The 16,327-nt window shown below is 50.3% G+C and overlaps 1 long non-coding RNA gene across 1 annotated transcript; it reads right to left on the reverse strand.

Moving 5' to 3' along the window:
• Positions 1 to 5,101: 5,101 nt before the first annotated feature.
• LOC150005586 (uncharacterized) lies at positions 5,102 to 15,638 on the reverse strand. Its single transcript, XR_016511675.1, has 3 exons — positions 15,081 to 15,638; positions 14,561 to 14,649; positions 5,102 to 5,515 (listed from the first exon to the last, which is right to left on the reverse strand). It is a non-coding gene; the product is annotated as an uncharacterized LOC150005586 (long non-coding RNA).
• Positions 15,639 to 16,327: the final 689 nt, after the last annotated feature.

Consider the following 16,327-nt stretch of genomic DNA (forward strand, 5'->3'; position numbering starts at 1 on the left):
AGAATCTCTGGCCTAGCAGAGTTTGAAATCTGCCTGGCACTTGGAGAGAGAGAATATATCAAGATGTTAACAGCGGTTAGATCAGGGAGATGGGTCATAGATGAATTTTAACTGATTCCTTTAATGACGTGTGTTTTTCAAATTTTGTATATGAAGCATTTGCTAATTCCAGGTTCAACAGAAAGTTGGTTTTGGGGTTTTTTTTTTTTGAGCAACCTCAGTAAGCATCCGCATAATAAAACCCAGAGCCATTTAGGTGCATGTAGAAGGCTCGCATCCCCGTTTCAGAGAAATGAATGGAACCTCCCAACGTTCGCCATTTGGGAGCCGGAAGCAGGTCCCGGGTCCACTGTGCACCCCACTTGCGAGAAGCAGCTCCGCTCTGACCCCAAGAGCTTAGAGCCCCTCTCAGCCACAGCGACAGTGTCCTTCAAAGAGAAACAGGGGCCAGTGCTCGGACCGGCCACACGCTCCAGGTCCGCCGGGTGTGCCATTCCAACATGTTGTATCTGCTGGTTTGCTTGACTTCTGTCTTGTTCTGAGTACATGTGTGTGTCTCTTGTTTTCTCCCTCACTGTCCCCAAGCCTCGGGATTTCCTTCATCACCCCTCATCGACCTGCATGCCTCGCTCCCCCGATTCATAAGGAGGAAGAACGGGCATCGACTGAGGCCCGGCCGGGGGCCAGGTGAGTCTCCGTCCCGCGGCATCTCTGCACCTCCACACCGGTTTTGAGAAGTGCTTATTCTGGCCTCATTTTACAGGCAAGACCAGGGGCTTTGCACCAAGAGGAAGTGGACATTCAGATTTGGGGCCCATTTGGCTCTAAAGCTCGCGGACGGACGGAATCAGTGCCTCCCTCACGGCGTTCCGCGTTCCCTCTCTGATAGACCCCCGAGATCATTCTAGGGGAACATGGGTGTGGATCTCCAAGGTGAGAGGGTGCTTCCCCAATTCACGGACAACTCAAGGCACCTATCACCTGTCAATTCACCTCATCCACATGCCTACTGCCACGAACAGCTTTGATAACTTAGATTAAACATACTAGAGAAAAATAAAATCCTACCAAAGCAGCTCAAAGGAGCAAAGTAACCAATGTTCCTTAACATCTACTGACCAGCCATTTCCTCAGCTTTTTTTTTTTTTTTTTTTTGCTTTTTTAAATTGAATTTATTGGCTGACATTGGTTAATAAATTTATGTAGGTTTCAGGTGTACAATTCTATAACACATCATCTGCATATTACATGCTCACCACCCCAGGTCAGGTCCCCTTCCATCGCCACTTCCCCCGCTGTACCCTCTTCTCCCCGCCAACCCTTCCCCTCTGGTGATCACCACGCTGCTGTCTCTGTCTGTGAGTTCTTTTAACCCTGTCACGCTTTTCACCCATTTTTGGTACACTTTGGGTGGGGGTGGGGGGCACAGACATCGTCTGTTATCTGTTCTTAAAGATCTATTACATTAAGGGTGGAAACGAGGTCGGATAATGCAGAAGAGGGCAGCCACGCACACAATGCTATGATCGAGCACATAACTGCATTCTGGGAGCTCATGACTCCTCCTGTCTCTGCGCCATGATTGTGTGTGTCCGGATCCAGTGCAGGAGTGAGAGATTCCTTCCAGCAGCTGGAACACAAAGTGACTTAGCAGGAGGAACCAGGCACTCACGAACCAGTGGGCAGCCAGAGGGTCGGAGGGGAGGGCGCTGCCGGGACCGCCGTAGCTGCAGCGCGGAACAGGGGAGGCCGCTGCTGCCTTCCGAACCTCACAGCCACTTCGGACGGACGTGGGGAGACAATTCTCACTGAAAACTGCTGCTGAGAGGGAGCCTCCAGCTGTCCAACCTCCTTCCGGCTGCACTCAGAGTTACCTCCTGGGAGGCTTTGCGCGAGCAGTCAAAAGCCAGGGTCCAGATCACTCCTTACAATAGTCAAGTGTGTATGACCCCACTTGTCACGATAGGTCTGCGCCCATGAGCTGGACTCACTCCTCTGTGAGAGCAGAATCCGTATCCCATGATCCGGGCATTTTCAGAGCTTGGCTCGATAAGTAATTACTGACTGAATGCATGAATGAAGAGAGGGAGAAGAAAGAACGGCTCTCCTGTGAGACGCCTCTGCGGGCCTTTGGGTTGGGGCCCTCCCTGAGCGCCCCGTAATGCAGCACTTACCGCCCAGTTACAGCTCCCCGCTCACACGCCCACCTTCCCTGCCGCTCCGGAAGCGAAGGCAGAGCCCCTGGGTGGGAGGCGGAGGGGATGGACAGGCTGGCCGCTGAGCGGTGGTGACCTCATAGCATCCATCAGGGCCCCCTTCTTAGACACTGTAACTGATCACTCCTCGGTCTGTCACTAAGCGCTCCGCGGGGCCCTCGCAGGCTCAAGGCAAGCCCCCCAACTCCAGGCTCCACCTCCACTGCGACATTCTGCCTCTGAGCCGTTCCTGTGTGAAAAAGGCAGTGAGGCCCTTGAACACCAGGAGGGGATACAGTTTATCAGAGGCCCGTGACTGTATTTCCAGCACCCAGGAGAGTAAGCTCTGAGGAAACTGTGTAGGACACAGAATGACTGTCCACATGCAATTAACCAAGAGGCACTTGCCGACGATCAGCTGCATTTCAGAAGCGGCGGTAGGGTCCAAGAGGAATACAAAGATGGATTTCCTGCCCTTAGAAGTGGGAAGACACAGGAATATGGAATAAAAACAGGGCTATGGCCCAAAATATGACTCCAGGGATCTGTGAGAATAATTGGGTTGGTGCTTGAAAATTCAAAAGAAGAAGCAAAGGCTGAATGACCGAGCCAGGCCGGCGTTACCATGGAGTCGGGAAACACGACCAGGCAGAAGTACGTGTCACGCATCCAGGGACAACACAGAGAGGGAGCGAGAAGGAAGGGACACTCGTGGAATAACGGCGCACGTGACCGTTACAACCCATATGAATTATTCATGCTGTTTCATTTAATTCACTAAATTAAAAAGGAATGTTATTTATCCCAAAATTTTCTGTTTTGACCGATAAAAAAATAAAGCTCAGGGAAGTTAAGTGAGTGTCTTGAGAGCCTGCCAAAGTCACAGGACTAGGATTTTAACCTTGACGCGTTTGGGAGCACGTCTGCTCCTTTCCTCCAGCCCAGCAGGTGCAGCTGGAGTCTGGACTGCGGGACCTCACGTGGGGCGCCAGTGGGGTTCGCACGGGCGAGAGCCTCCACCGTCCCTCTCAAGTCCCCAGTCCTTTGGTTTTTCATGTTCCTCTGTCTGAATTTTATTTATACGTGGGTGTTTGAGAAAAATAAGAGTCCCCTGAATGCTAGCAATGAGACATTTACCCCACCGTTGTCACGATCACCTCCTCCACGGAGCAAACCTCCCTGGTGATCATCCCCCTTCAGGTCGTTTAGGGACCTGTCCCCGGAACTGACTTCCAGGTAATGTCCCTAAAGCATTAAACGGCTGTGTAACACCTGACCTTCTTTCCTGTTCCAACAAGGAAGCTGGAAGATGAGCTGGGTCAATGATTAAAATGTCAGAAGAAAAGCAAACTGTCCACGTAACGGCCTTTTCACCCCCTGCTGGAGAGCGCACTCCATGGCGCGCCCTGCGTCCTGCCCAGGGGATGAAGGGTCGGCTGAGCCTCGTCAGCCAAGTGCTCCCGGGACATGCCTGCTGCGACCTTGAACATGCCCTCATCTTCTCAGAGAGAACGCTACGATTTCCCCCGACAAGTGCGTAGCTGGCCTTCCTGGGATGAACCGTGCCACATAAATACTCCCGTATATCATCGGCAGGTGTACAAACACATCCGACTCTTTCGGAAAACAATTTGGAACGATACATCAAGACACTTAAAAATGTCCCCTTGGTACAACAGCCCTTCTTTGGCTTTATCTGAGGACATCGTCCAAAAGGGACAGAGTGAAAACACTCACATCAAAGACATTCATCATGGTGCTGTTGATAAGGAGCATCACAAGTGACCGACAGACGGGCACAACCACGCGGTAACATTTATGCCAATGTTTATATAATGACACCAACGGGGAACTCAGAAGCGGTGTGAAGGGGGATGCTAAGTCGCTGGTAAGGAGCAGAGAGGCCCGTGAAGATGAGCGTGTCCTGGGGAAGAGTCGATCACACTACACCAGAATGCAGTGGTGTTTGTGTGGTTTAGTTATGGACGACTTTTCGACATTTCCATATTTAATAGGTTTTCAACAATGGCCATGTTTGCTTTTATAACCAGAAAAATAATTGACTTTTTAAAGTAGAGTTTTTTCTTCTTGATGTCATAGTCAAAGGAGCACGGTGGTCATTGAGAGGTACTCGTTTTATAAATAAGAAGCAAGAAAGACTGTGAATAGCTCAAAAGAGCTAGCATAAGAAAGCTACGTGGCAAGTAATCACCCAGTAGGAATGTTGGAAGGATCTAGAGCAAACTCCAACAATCGTTGCAGTTGCCAGGAGGGGAAAATCTAGACAGTGAGACTTCCCGAGAGAAAGCTCAAAGCATCATTGGCACCCACCGACTCCTCAAAGAAAAGGAGACAGAGAAGCTGAAGAACTCTGCAGAGGCTGGGGGGGCGGGGTGAGTAACAAACAGATCGTTAGAATCCTCTAAGGTGTCAGAAGGTGCGACGTTCACCACTAGCTCTAAAAATAGCCAGAGTCGCATGAGCCTGGGCGGAACCTTGGCAGCCACGTGGGACGGGTAAACATAACGTGAGGATCCAGAGAGCTGTGACTCAGTCCGTCAGTGTTTCGGACACTCTTCCCTAGCCCGGTGCCAGACCCACCCTGTCTGCGCCGCGTGGGTTCAGAGCGGCGGGCTGTGTGGAAAGAACTGGGAGTCAGTCCCGCTGAGGCCAGGACTCCAGACTCTGACGGGCGGGAGAGACAGGCCAGCAGGGATGAGATCAGCCACTGCATACAGCCAGGGCAGAAGAGTCATTGTCCCCAGACAGCGATGACAAAGGCGCAGGAATGCTCCGGTGATGCCGGCAGAGATGCTCGCTGGCCCAGGCTGAAGGCCAGATCATGGCGGAAGAGGCCATAGATTAGAAAATAAATGTTATAAGATGCAGCAAAAACCCTGCTGGCATCACTGTGCCCACCCACATGGGGTGTCTGCCCACGAGGGATTCCACAGCTCACTACCCTAGACCAGATGCCAGCTGCCTGCCCTTGACCACAGCCCACCACCTGGGCCAGGGACACGTGACTACTCGGGATCTTCCCACCCCGGTGTTCGGGCAAATTGCTTATTAAAGTGTATATTCTCGAGGTCTCAAAGAGGGACGGGCAACTTGCATTTTAATAGCATTTCCGTTTACTGTGCTAGAGCAGATCCACCCTTTAACTCAGAAAGGCCGGGGCGTCTGTTTATTCCTCGGGGAACGGTACTTCCAAGACTTCTGTCAGATTCACAAATAAGGTCCGATCCAGTCATTTAAGCCCTGAGGCACCGACGTCAGTTCTTGAGAAAACCAAGGCTGCTGGTTCTGCACTCAACCTGCTGACCGAACAGAGTTATCACATTATTGGATGAAAGCCAACTGGGAGGTTCCGTTGGTCTAAACTCTCCCGATGACACCAGGTGCAGAGAGGTCGCCAAGACATTGTTGGACAGCTGAATCGGGATTTAAAAGGTCCTGGCATCTTTAAGAAAAATGGGTCAGAGCTAAAGAGATGAAAATAAATAGGTATAAATAACTAATCTGTATCTCGGGCCAGAGTCACGTGCCCTGGGGTGAACGGACCTGGTTTAGTGGGTAAAGAAGGCTCAGCACGTGGCCTGAGCTCAGCAGTGTGGGCTGAATGTCACCGCTTACTGCTCGTGGCCCCCGAACACCACACTGTGCCAGCCACACTGGAGTGCTGCATTCTGCGCCGGGAGCCCCATTTTAAGGAGGAAAGTTGTAAATGAAGCCCATCCAATAGATCAGGTGCTGACGGTGAGGGCCCCAGACAGCCTTCCGTCTGAGGAAGGAGTGCAGACGCCTCCCGGGACAGCGGGGACTTGGGAGGAAGAAGGCGGGCGTGGCGGAACCTGTGCGAAGTTCTCCTGACAGAGTACGTCACTCCCCTCTCTGCTGGGCCGGAGCGTAAGAGCGAGGGCACCGGGAGGACGTCGCCGGAGCTGGGACACCTCCAGGAAAGGTGGCTGTCCGCTGTTCACCCCAGCTCGCTCCCTCACGGTGCCCACCCGCCCTCACGGTGTGACCGCTGTGGCTCCCCTGAGCCACACCCCTAAAGGGCCCCTGTTCGTTGTCCACCTGGTCGCACCCACTCACCACCAAGGGGTGGCCGACCTCCTTCCCTGGGGAACCCTGGCCCCAGCACCCCTGCGCGGCCGAGCCCCCGCTACCCAGGCACCAGCCTCGGGGGCCCACAACCCCCCTGGTGGGTTAGCCCCTGGGCACACCCCTCTTCAGTCCTTGAGCCATGACTGGGTCTTACTTATTGTCTTACCCCCACAACAAACAGATCCCTAAGCAATCCAGAGAGAGAGAGAGAGAGAAAGATGGAGAAAAAGAGTGTGCCCAGGATGCAGAGCTAACTTCCTTCCACCCCCAGGTGTGAACAAAGGCCAGGTGAGACCCCAGCTTGGTGTTTCACTCCTAGAAAAGCTTTCTGGGCACGACTACTGCCTTGCTCTTGGAAGGGCTCGGTCTAAGGAGATGAGAACTCAGTCTCCTGCTCTGCCTCTCTGTATGGAAACCACATGGCACATTGGCAGGGAACTCCTGGTCAAAGGCCCAACGAGAAGGAAAGGGAGTGGGGTGCCTGAGAACTCAGCAGTGTTCCCTGAAGCAGGAGAAACGTAATCCCGGTCGTTTGTTTTCCCTTAATTCTCTAATTTGATTGCTAGAATTTCTAAAATAAACTAGGACCTTTATACTTAAAGCTGATTTTTCCTGAGCCAGTAGTGTTTCCTTATAAACAGACAATATTATGAAACCAAAATTATCCTAATCAAGTATATAAAATGAAGATATTGGAGTTGAAAGCTGGAGTGTATTGTGTTGCAATGGGAATGTCTAATGACAAATAAGTCTTTCTTGTAAAAGTACTTACATATTCCTTACTTTTTAAGTGGAGTCAGGGAGGAATAAAACTGATGTGTAGTTAATCATACTGTGTTGTGGGTCCCCAAATCTCCAGATTTGAAATTATTTGCCAGGTGCCCTGCCCTGGAAGACCACTAGGCAACAGAAGACAGAGGGGACAGTGATATGCCTCCCAACAGACAAGCTAAAAAGAGAGTCAGGTTTCTCTAGAGAAGATACCCAAGGGGCCAAGGAGCACACGGAACGATAATCAACATCATCGGTCATCAGGACAGAAGCCTCTCTCCTACACCACTTCACACCTTGCTAGGATGGCTGCAATCACAAAGACTGATTATTATAAGTGTTAGCAGGATGTGGGCAAATCAGAACCCTCCTACACTGCTGGGGAGGAGAGCAGGCTGACAGTTCCTCAAATCAGTATACAAATTAATGCACAAATTAGTGCATATACCCAAGGGAAATAAAAATACGTCCATGGAAAATGGATACACAAGTGTTCATAGCAGTGTTATGTGTAATAGTGGTGGGAAGGGTTTCCAAAGGTGGAGAAACCCCAACGGACCATCAGCAGAGGAATGAAAAAACCAAGTGTGGCATATCTATGCCACGGAGTATTATTCAGTCATGAACAGGGACAAAGTGCTTACTCAGCCACGCTACAATGTGAACAAACCTTGGACACATGACACTCAGTGAAAGAAACAACTTGTGACATCTGGTCAAGATGGAGGCCTAGACAGACACACTGCATCTTCCTCCACGACTAAGAAGGAACACAACTATCGCAAAACTAGAGACAACCAGAATTTCCAGGAAATCAAACTGCATGGAAGTCCAACAAACAAAGACATAAAGAAGAAATACTCATCCAGACAGGTAGGAGGGGCGGAGCTGGGGCAGAGAGGACGCGGTGTGGTGGTGGCAGCAGAGGGCAGGCCAGCGGAAAATGCAGTCACGCATTTTAAAAGTTGGGAGGGACACCTGGGGAGCACTCCCAGCCCCAGACCAAACCATGCAACTCACAGTTCCAGCACCGGGGAAAATCAAGCCTCACTGCTTCCGACTGTGCAGACCAGTGGGGGTTGGGGCGGAGGCAGAAACTGCCAGTCTTTCAGCAGAGTCCGCTTGTTTAAAGGGCCCCCATGTTCCTAGAACAGCTGCAGAGCCACCCACTCTGGGAATAACAGCTAGAGGGGTGCCAGTCCCATAGAGAAGTGGGAAAAGTGCCTTGAAAAGGGGCAAGTGCTGGGCAGGTGGCACTGTTCCCTCCCAGACCCCTCCCCCACACAGCGCCACAACGTGGGGAAACGGGTCACCTGTACTGACGAATCCCTAAGGTTCCACCCCTTACAATGTAACAGGTGTGACAACTCTACCTAAGACACAGAGGCAAACACAAGAGTCTGTCAAGATGAGGAAACAGAGAAGTATGGACCAAAAGGGGGAACAGATCAAAGTTCCAGTGGGAGAACTAAGTCAGGAGGAGATAGCCAGCCTCACAGATGAGGAGATAGACAACCTAACAGATGCAGAGTTCAAAACCCTGGTGAGAAAGATGCTCACAGTCTTGAAAAATATGCTTAAGTATGGCAAATGCATAAGGGAAGAAGTGAAGGCTATGCTAAGTGAAACGAAGAAAATTCCACACAAAAACCAATGGTGAAGGGAAGGAAACCGGGGTTCAAATCAATGATTTGGAACATAAGGAAGAAAAAAACAGTCAACCAGTGCAGAATGAGGAAACAAGAATTGAAAAAAATGAGGAGAGGCTTAGAAACCTCTGGGACAACTTCAAATGTGCCAACATCTGAGCCATAGGGGTGCCAGAAGGGGAAGAGGTAGAGCAAGAAAATGAAAGCTTTTGTGAAAAAATAATGAAGGAAAACTCCCCAAATTTTCTAAGGAAATAGACATATAAGTCCAGGAAGCACAGAGAGTCCCAAACAAGCTAGACCCAAAGAGGACCACACCAAGATGCATCATAATTAAAATGCCAAAGGCTGAAGATAAAGACAGAATCTTAAAAGCAGCAAGAGAAAAGCAGAGAGTTACCTACTGACTTCTCAAAAGGAACTTTGCAGGCAAGAAGAAACTGGCAAGAAGTATTCAAGGTGATGAAAAGCAGCCTACAACCATAATTTCTCTATCCAGCAAAGCTATCACTTAGAATGGAAGGGCAGATAAAGTGCTTCCCAGACAAGGTAAAGCTAAAGGAGTTCATCATCACCAAGCTATTATTATATGAAATGTCAAAGGGACTTATTTAAGAAATAGAAGATCAAAACTATGAACATTAAAATGACAACAAACTCACAACTATCAACAGCAGAATCTAAAAAATAAAAACAAAATCCAACTAAGCAAACCAGAACAGGAACAGAATCCTAGGTACGGGGACCACTTGGAGGGTTATCAGCTGGGAGGGGGAGGGGGAGAAATGGGGAAATGGTGCAGGATTAAGAAGCTTAATCGGTTGGTACAAAACAGACAGGGGGGAGTTAAGAATAATATAGGAAAGGGTGAAGCCAAACAACTTATATGCATGACCCATGGACATGAGCTAAGGGGGGTGGGATTGCTGGAGGAAGGTGGGTACTGGGCAGAGGGGAGCAAAGGGAAAAAAATTGGGACTACTGTAACAACAGAATCAATAAAACACACTTTTAAAAAAAAAGAAGAAGAAAGAAACCACCTGCAAAATGCCACCTATTGTATGATGCCATTTCTATAAAATGCCCAGAATTAGCAAAGCATAGGAGACAGAGGGTAGACCAGTGGCTGCCTTGGGCTGAGGACGGGATGGAATGACTTGGGGAGTGGGAGCTGAAGGGGAGGTTGCTTTTTGGATGGAGGAAAATATTTAATATTGTTTTCGGCAAAATTTCCATAACTCTGTGAATAAGTTAAAACCATTGGCCTATATACACTTTAAATGTGCAAAGTGTACGGTATGCACATTTTATCTCAATTAAACTGTTACAAAAATAATCAGATAACTACAAGCAAGGAAAAAAAACTCAAGAAGGGATTTTTCCAACATTGCTATTTTCTGGTTTTTAGAGGAGAAATTATTAAAGAAATGTGATTCCGAAAAGAAAGCTCTAGACAACTTTGCTGAGAGTTTAATCTTAGTATCTATGAAATGGGGCAAGTAGTCCCGTTGGAAAATATCCAGTGAACCAGATAAATTTTCAAACTTCATTTAAAAGCTAAAAATAAATCTGAAGTTCAAACGTTTGGAAGAAAATATAAATCTCTTGGTAAACGCTTAATAATTATGTTCCTAGAGAACACACAAATTATATAACAAATTATATAACCAGAAATCCTCAATGAAAAGTCTCTGTAACAAGAAAATGCCTCGGTACCCATCCAGGGGTCGAAGCATCCTGGGTTAGAAGTGTTTGTGAAACTAATAAAACCATGTGAAGAGAGAGAGACATGGCCTTTTTACCCTTCTGGGAATCACGGGACTTTAGCTGGGGACCCATCTCTGTCCTCGGCATGTGTCCCAGATGAGGACGCCAAGGCCAGCCTCCGGGAGCTGAGCTAAAACCTGGCCCAGACCTCCTCGCTCTTCTGCTTCCACGACCTCTCGCCTGAGCCAGGACGTCAGAAATGCGTGTTTGCCGCGTCTGTCTGCGCAGAGTTCACGTGCACACACGGGCTCCCCTGTGTTTGCATGCGGGCCCTGTTGTGCTCTGGGGCGAGCTGGGATGGGGAGCTCGTGGTCCACGCTGCACCGTTTCCCAGAGATTTCCACTAGAGGGTTCCCCGAAGCAGGACCTTCTGCATGCGCCTCTTACCCCCGGGGGCTGTTTCTTCATCCGGTCCGTCCACTCATCCAAGGCTGCAAATCCCCCATTCGTCCTCCACTCTGGAGCTAAGTGGGAACCGACCAAAGGTTCAGAGCCCAGGACAGCATGTCTGCCCTCCTCTGGCTCCCCTCCCCCTACTCAGCATCTTCTGGTGGCATGTTTTGGACAGATAGCTGAGCACACACGACAAATGAGCAGGTTTGCTATCAGTCTGCAATTGGCAAAGGAACACGGGCAAGAACCAGAAGCCACCTACCAACTCCTGTCCGTCTCTCCTTGGCCCCAGTCGGCACCCAGAACCTCTCCCTGTTCACAGCGAGAGAAGCTGGGAACCCACCCCCTTTCACGGACAATGTTAACTGGCTCTTCCAGCCACAGTGGGAAGCTGCTCATCAGCGACCATTTCACAGGGGCACATGGTGGCCCAGGTCACATGGTGATCAGGGAGCGCCTGGCTCTCAGTCTTGTCCCCACAGCCTCCTGCTTCCTTGGGTGCCTCCTAGACTACAGTCCCCCAGGAAACTCAGACGGTGACTAGGCATGGCCCATGGCCCTCCATCATCATGGCCACAAACAGTCTCCCCTTGCCATGCCCAGAGCCCCTCAACACTGCCCTCAAGGCAGAGACCTGGGCTCTGAGGTGGCCAGCCCCCTCTGCCATGTTGTAGGCAGACAACTGTCTGTGTCTTACGGACGAGGGGCGATGCTGCTCCTCCCTTGAGACTTCCCACCGGCAGCAAATCTATGACCAGGATGGTCCGGCGTGGGAGCCAAGAACTCCTAAGGACGTGCAAGCAGAATCAGACACAGAGCTCTTCCCAGGCTGTGCTGGCGCCCGGTCTGTCCCATCCCTCTGGGGACGCCCAGGGAGGTGCAGTGTGTGAGGACAGTCAGGCCAGCCAGGTCAGACATCAGGGTTTCTAAGTCCCTTTTTCCATGGAATGAATATGACAACAGCGGCATTACAATCGGGATGATAGGTTGCTCACGTGACACTTTTAAACAAAGTGTTAAACTTATCCCACAAAATCACAGAAGTCCCTAACGGAGCCAGAAAAATTAAAAGAACATAATGATTTTTTCTATGAATTCAATGAAACAACTTTTAAGCCTCCGTTTTTCCCCAGACTTTGTGCCCAGCGAGGGACATACAAATGGAACGAAGAGACGTCCTGCCCTCCGAGAGCTCACAGACCCGCGGCGGAAACACGCGCACCTGTCGTCCACACGTGGCGCGCTACGGCAGTGAGATGGACGCACACGGCAAAGGGACCCCCGAAATGGGAGTCCCACGTTGTGGACCAGTCCCGCAAGGCAAGGGACATCTGAGCAGGCAAGAAGGAAAAAGGGAAGTCTCGGCCTTTACTCTGCCCTCTGATGGCCATGCTTCAACGGCTCCCAGTACTGATGTCTCCCTTCCAACGACAGATATTCAGAAGTTCCAGAAAGCCACAAAAGCCTCGCCCTTAAGCCCGCCTGCTGGATGGCTGCCCACGGCAGGACGGGTGCCTTTCTGACAAGAGAAGAGAAGAGGTTTTCACGCCTCCACCTGGTCCTTGGAAGCCCATTAGATACAACGTCCCGTGAGTGACAATATCTTGCGCACTCTTAAATGTCTGGCATGACCTTGTTTAAATTAATCATCAGTAGATTTGCTATTGCAAATATAACTAGTATCTTTCATTAAGTTTTCTAGTTGGTGGTTGCTGATGAATAAACAGAGAGATGATTTTACCCAGTCTTGGATCTGGATACATAGAAACTCCTCTATTAGCTTTAATAGTTCTTTGATTTCTTTTTCTTTGTTTTTCTAGGTCTGTAATCACAGCAACTTTGTTTTTGTACCTCAGCAAGCTCAAAAAGCTATAGCCTGGGTACATGGCTACATTGATTCTTGACCTAGAGATTAATCATTTGTGAATTTAACAAGGATACTATATTTTGGCTATGAGGCCACGAAGATTAAAGTTTCATTTTTTCTGGGCCACTGGCCTAATTAAGAGGATGTGTGCGTATCAAACGCAGTAACTGAAATTCAAGCACACTTGCTTGCATATGTCCACCAGGGTGTTAAGTCAAAGAAAACCCTACTTAAATAATTAAACTTGACATGCCCTGGCTGGTGTGGCTCAGTGGTTTGCAAATCAATGGGTCACCAGTTGCTGGCCAGGTTCCTGGCCACACATCGATGTTTCTCTCCCTGTCTTTCTCCCTCCCTTCCCCTCTCTCTAGAGGTAAATAAAATCTTTTTAAAAACTTGACACTTTCAGAAAACGAGGTACATAGGTCATGAGTGCGTTCCCTATTAGTCTTTGTTGAGAAGATTAGCCAACATGCCATTCTTAAGCCAACAAATCACAGTCTGGTTAGCATGATATCTATCTAATCTTTAAATTAGCAAGAGTTCAGCCCTCACTTGCACCTCTCTGACAGGCACACAGCACACGGTATAGATTTAAGCTGGGGTCATTTTGGAGTCTCAATCAGTGGCAGGGCTAGTTGGCTGGAATTCATTACAGATGGACAGTATTTAGCTGACTATGCAAAATTCCTAAGGTTTTTGCCTATTTCTATATCAGATTTCAGCTTGACTGGGTATAACTGTTTGCACACATTTTTTTTTTTTTTAATTAATGTTGCTAAAAAGATTTTGGTGTTTTGACCTTTGTATGCAAAGCTAGCAGGCCACTCTGCTAAGCTCTTGGCAAACATTCCTCAGGAGCAAATATTAACCCCAGGTAGTGTTTATTAGCTTTTATAGAATAATCACAACTACAGTGGCCTGTAATTGCTAGAGGCAAATGATTATCTGGGCCAAGAACTAATCAAATTTGAGCTCCTTAATAGACCCTGGTCAGAAATCATTTGTTTCTTGCCCAGCTTATATTTTTAAATAGCTCTGTGATTGCTGAGTTTGCTGTGAACTCTAACAGGGACCTCACAGAGGTGCCCTTCGTCCCGTCTGCACTGTCACCGCAAGTGGCGGACATGTGAGCCCTGTGCCACATAACACAGATGCAGCCGTGGGACGTGCAGGACTTGGCCTTTTACCCCTCGTCTCCAGGACAGACCTAAAACATACCTGTCCCCCCAATTTAAACAGTTACAAGGCTTTCGTATTTTCAAAGTACTATTGCTACATTCTTAAACATTAAGAAGTCCATTAAATACACTCTGATATGAAACAAATGCTCTCTACAAGGCAGCCTGCTATGAACGTCCGTGGGTGGGTTTTGTGAGCACGTGAGTGTTCCGCTCCTCGGGGCAGACAGCAAGGAGAGCAATCGCTGGATCACGTGGTAAGAGTATGTTCAGTTTTGGTAGAGCCCACCACACTGTCTCCCAAGGGGCTGTGCATCCGTCCCACCAGAGGCCCTCCAGGTCACATCCAAAGGGTGAGGGGACAAGCACCCTAGCGCGAGGCGGGCCGGTCGCGGGGCTGTGGAACCGACGCTCTCTCAGGAGCATCAGGGGGGCCCCCCGGGGCTCCGTGTCTCCGCGACGAGGCTGCGGCATGTGTGGCACATGTTAGGTGAGCTTCTAACCTGGAGGGACCTTCAGGAGTTCCAAGACCCTTTGGTTCATGAGAACTCTTTTGACTCCTCACTCCCTTAAAATAATTTGCCTACAGGGTCCAAAAGACAGGCTCCTCGTCCCCCACCACCTTACCTGTCAATCTAATCACTCCCTTGATGTTAACCCAGGATCCGCAGACGAGATTGTGTAAATGTAGGCCAGGTTCACTGTGCATGATTCATCTGGTGTCAAGAAAATAAACCATCACACAGCAGAACGTATACAGAGGGTGTGAGTCACACCTGCACACTGGCACTTCTCATTGGAAACGGGCTGTTAGCAATGTCCAATGGGGGTGACTGGGTTTCTAGTGCTCCTCTCAAAGCCCAGCCGGAAGGCTGGGAGAGGTAGAGGCGTGCCGTGCGAGTCCCACCCTCGACCGATGTGGCCCCTCTCCTGGGGTCATGTTGCAAACCGCTCCCACGGGCAGCTTAGCTGTCGCGTGCAGGCAAGCGTCCTCAGAGTTAGTCAGATGGACCAGGTGAGCCTTTCCGAAGACTCTGGCAGCCCCTGAGAAAGGAACCTTGACCTTGGACTTACAGCTGGAGCTGGCAAGTGTATCAGAAACGGCCTCCCAAGGGGCCGGGGGCAGCAGGAGGGAGAGGATACTCACAAAAACAATGTCCTCTCCCAGACATTGGGCTCTGGCCACTCCAGGTAGCCCGATTCTGCCCCAGGTAGAAATAAGCACAGTGACAGGTGTGCTGGAGCCCTACTGTGTGCTGCCACCAAGCAGAGTTTGCAGCTGGTACCTCCTCTAACTTCATGCTCACAAGGCTCTTAGCAGGCAGCTCCTCCTGTGCTCACGGTGCAGACGAAGTACCCAGGATTGAACAGCACGCAGTGGCCTATTCGAGGTCACAAAGCAGTGGGAGGGCACTCGAACGGCATCGAACTCCAAGTCTGGGGCCACGCTCACTGGGCAGCTCTGCCCCTGCCTCTGGCCCCCTCCCTCGAAGGCTGTGTCCTGGGCTGAGCAGCCCCGGTGACCTCCTCTGGTGACCGCCTTGCTTGGAGGCATGTCCACACCTTGGCTCAGCTCCGAGGACTTCTGCCCAGTTTCCTAACTGGACAGGGAATAAAATCAATTAGGTCAGGGCAGATTTCTGCTCACTCTGGATCCACTTGTGTTAAAGGGGCCAGGAGCATTAACAAAAAGGGGAGTCATGAAGGCGTCAGCCGTCCACTGGGACAGCTGTCACGTGCTTTACGGGAAGTGTGGAATACATCTCCGGACGCCCCAGACACGCGCCTGCCGAGCAGCCCCCCTGGAAAAAACAACTGTTGTTCACCATACTTTGCACCCAAATGCCAAAGGGCAAAACAGAACAGAAAGGAGCTAAAGAAAAGAAGGGAACGTGTCTTGGAAAAGCCACCCGAAGAGCAAAGTCTCTGCGGGGTCCCAGGCAGCAGCTCCAGCGGTCGTCCGGGCACACGCTGACGTGCAGGAGCTGTGGCTGCTGCTTGGGTTCCGGGCACGGAGCCAGCGTGGGGTTCACAAAGGGACAGAATCTGGATGGCAAGTCCCTCGGGTTTCCCCGCGCCCCCTCTACCCGCCTACGGGAAGCCGACCGCTTCCATTTCCTGACCGTGTGTCTTCCATTCGCAAACGATGGGAAGGAGCCGTGTGTCTGGAGTTGGGGCCCATGGAGCTCCCTTTGGCCCCAGCGGGGAGAAGAGAAGCGTTCTAGGGCTTCCTTTCCAGCCTGGAACAGAACACAAGGGACAGAGGTGAGCACGTCCTTCCCCCAGGGGGCCTGGCGGCGGGTACGCGTCCGGGATCTGGGCTGAGTGGGAGATGCTCAGGCCACACTGCAATGCACCCGTTTTCCCAGAACAGAGGCAGTGAACTCACGGGGT

Source organism: Furipterus horrens, unplaced genomic scaffold (genome assembly GCF_987537825.1).
Source record: "Furipterus horrens unplaced genomic scaffold, mFurHor1.1.pri manual_scaffold_6, whole genome shotgun sequence".
Lineage (NCBI taxonomy): Eukaryota > Metazoa > Chordata > Mammalia > Chiroptera > Furipteridae > Furipterus > Furipterus horrens.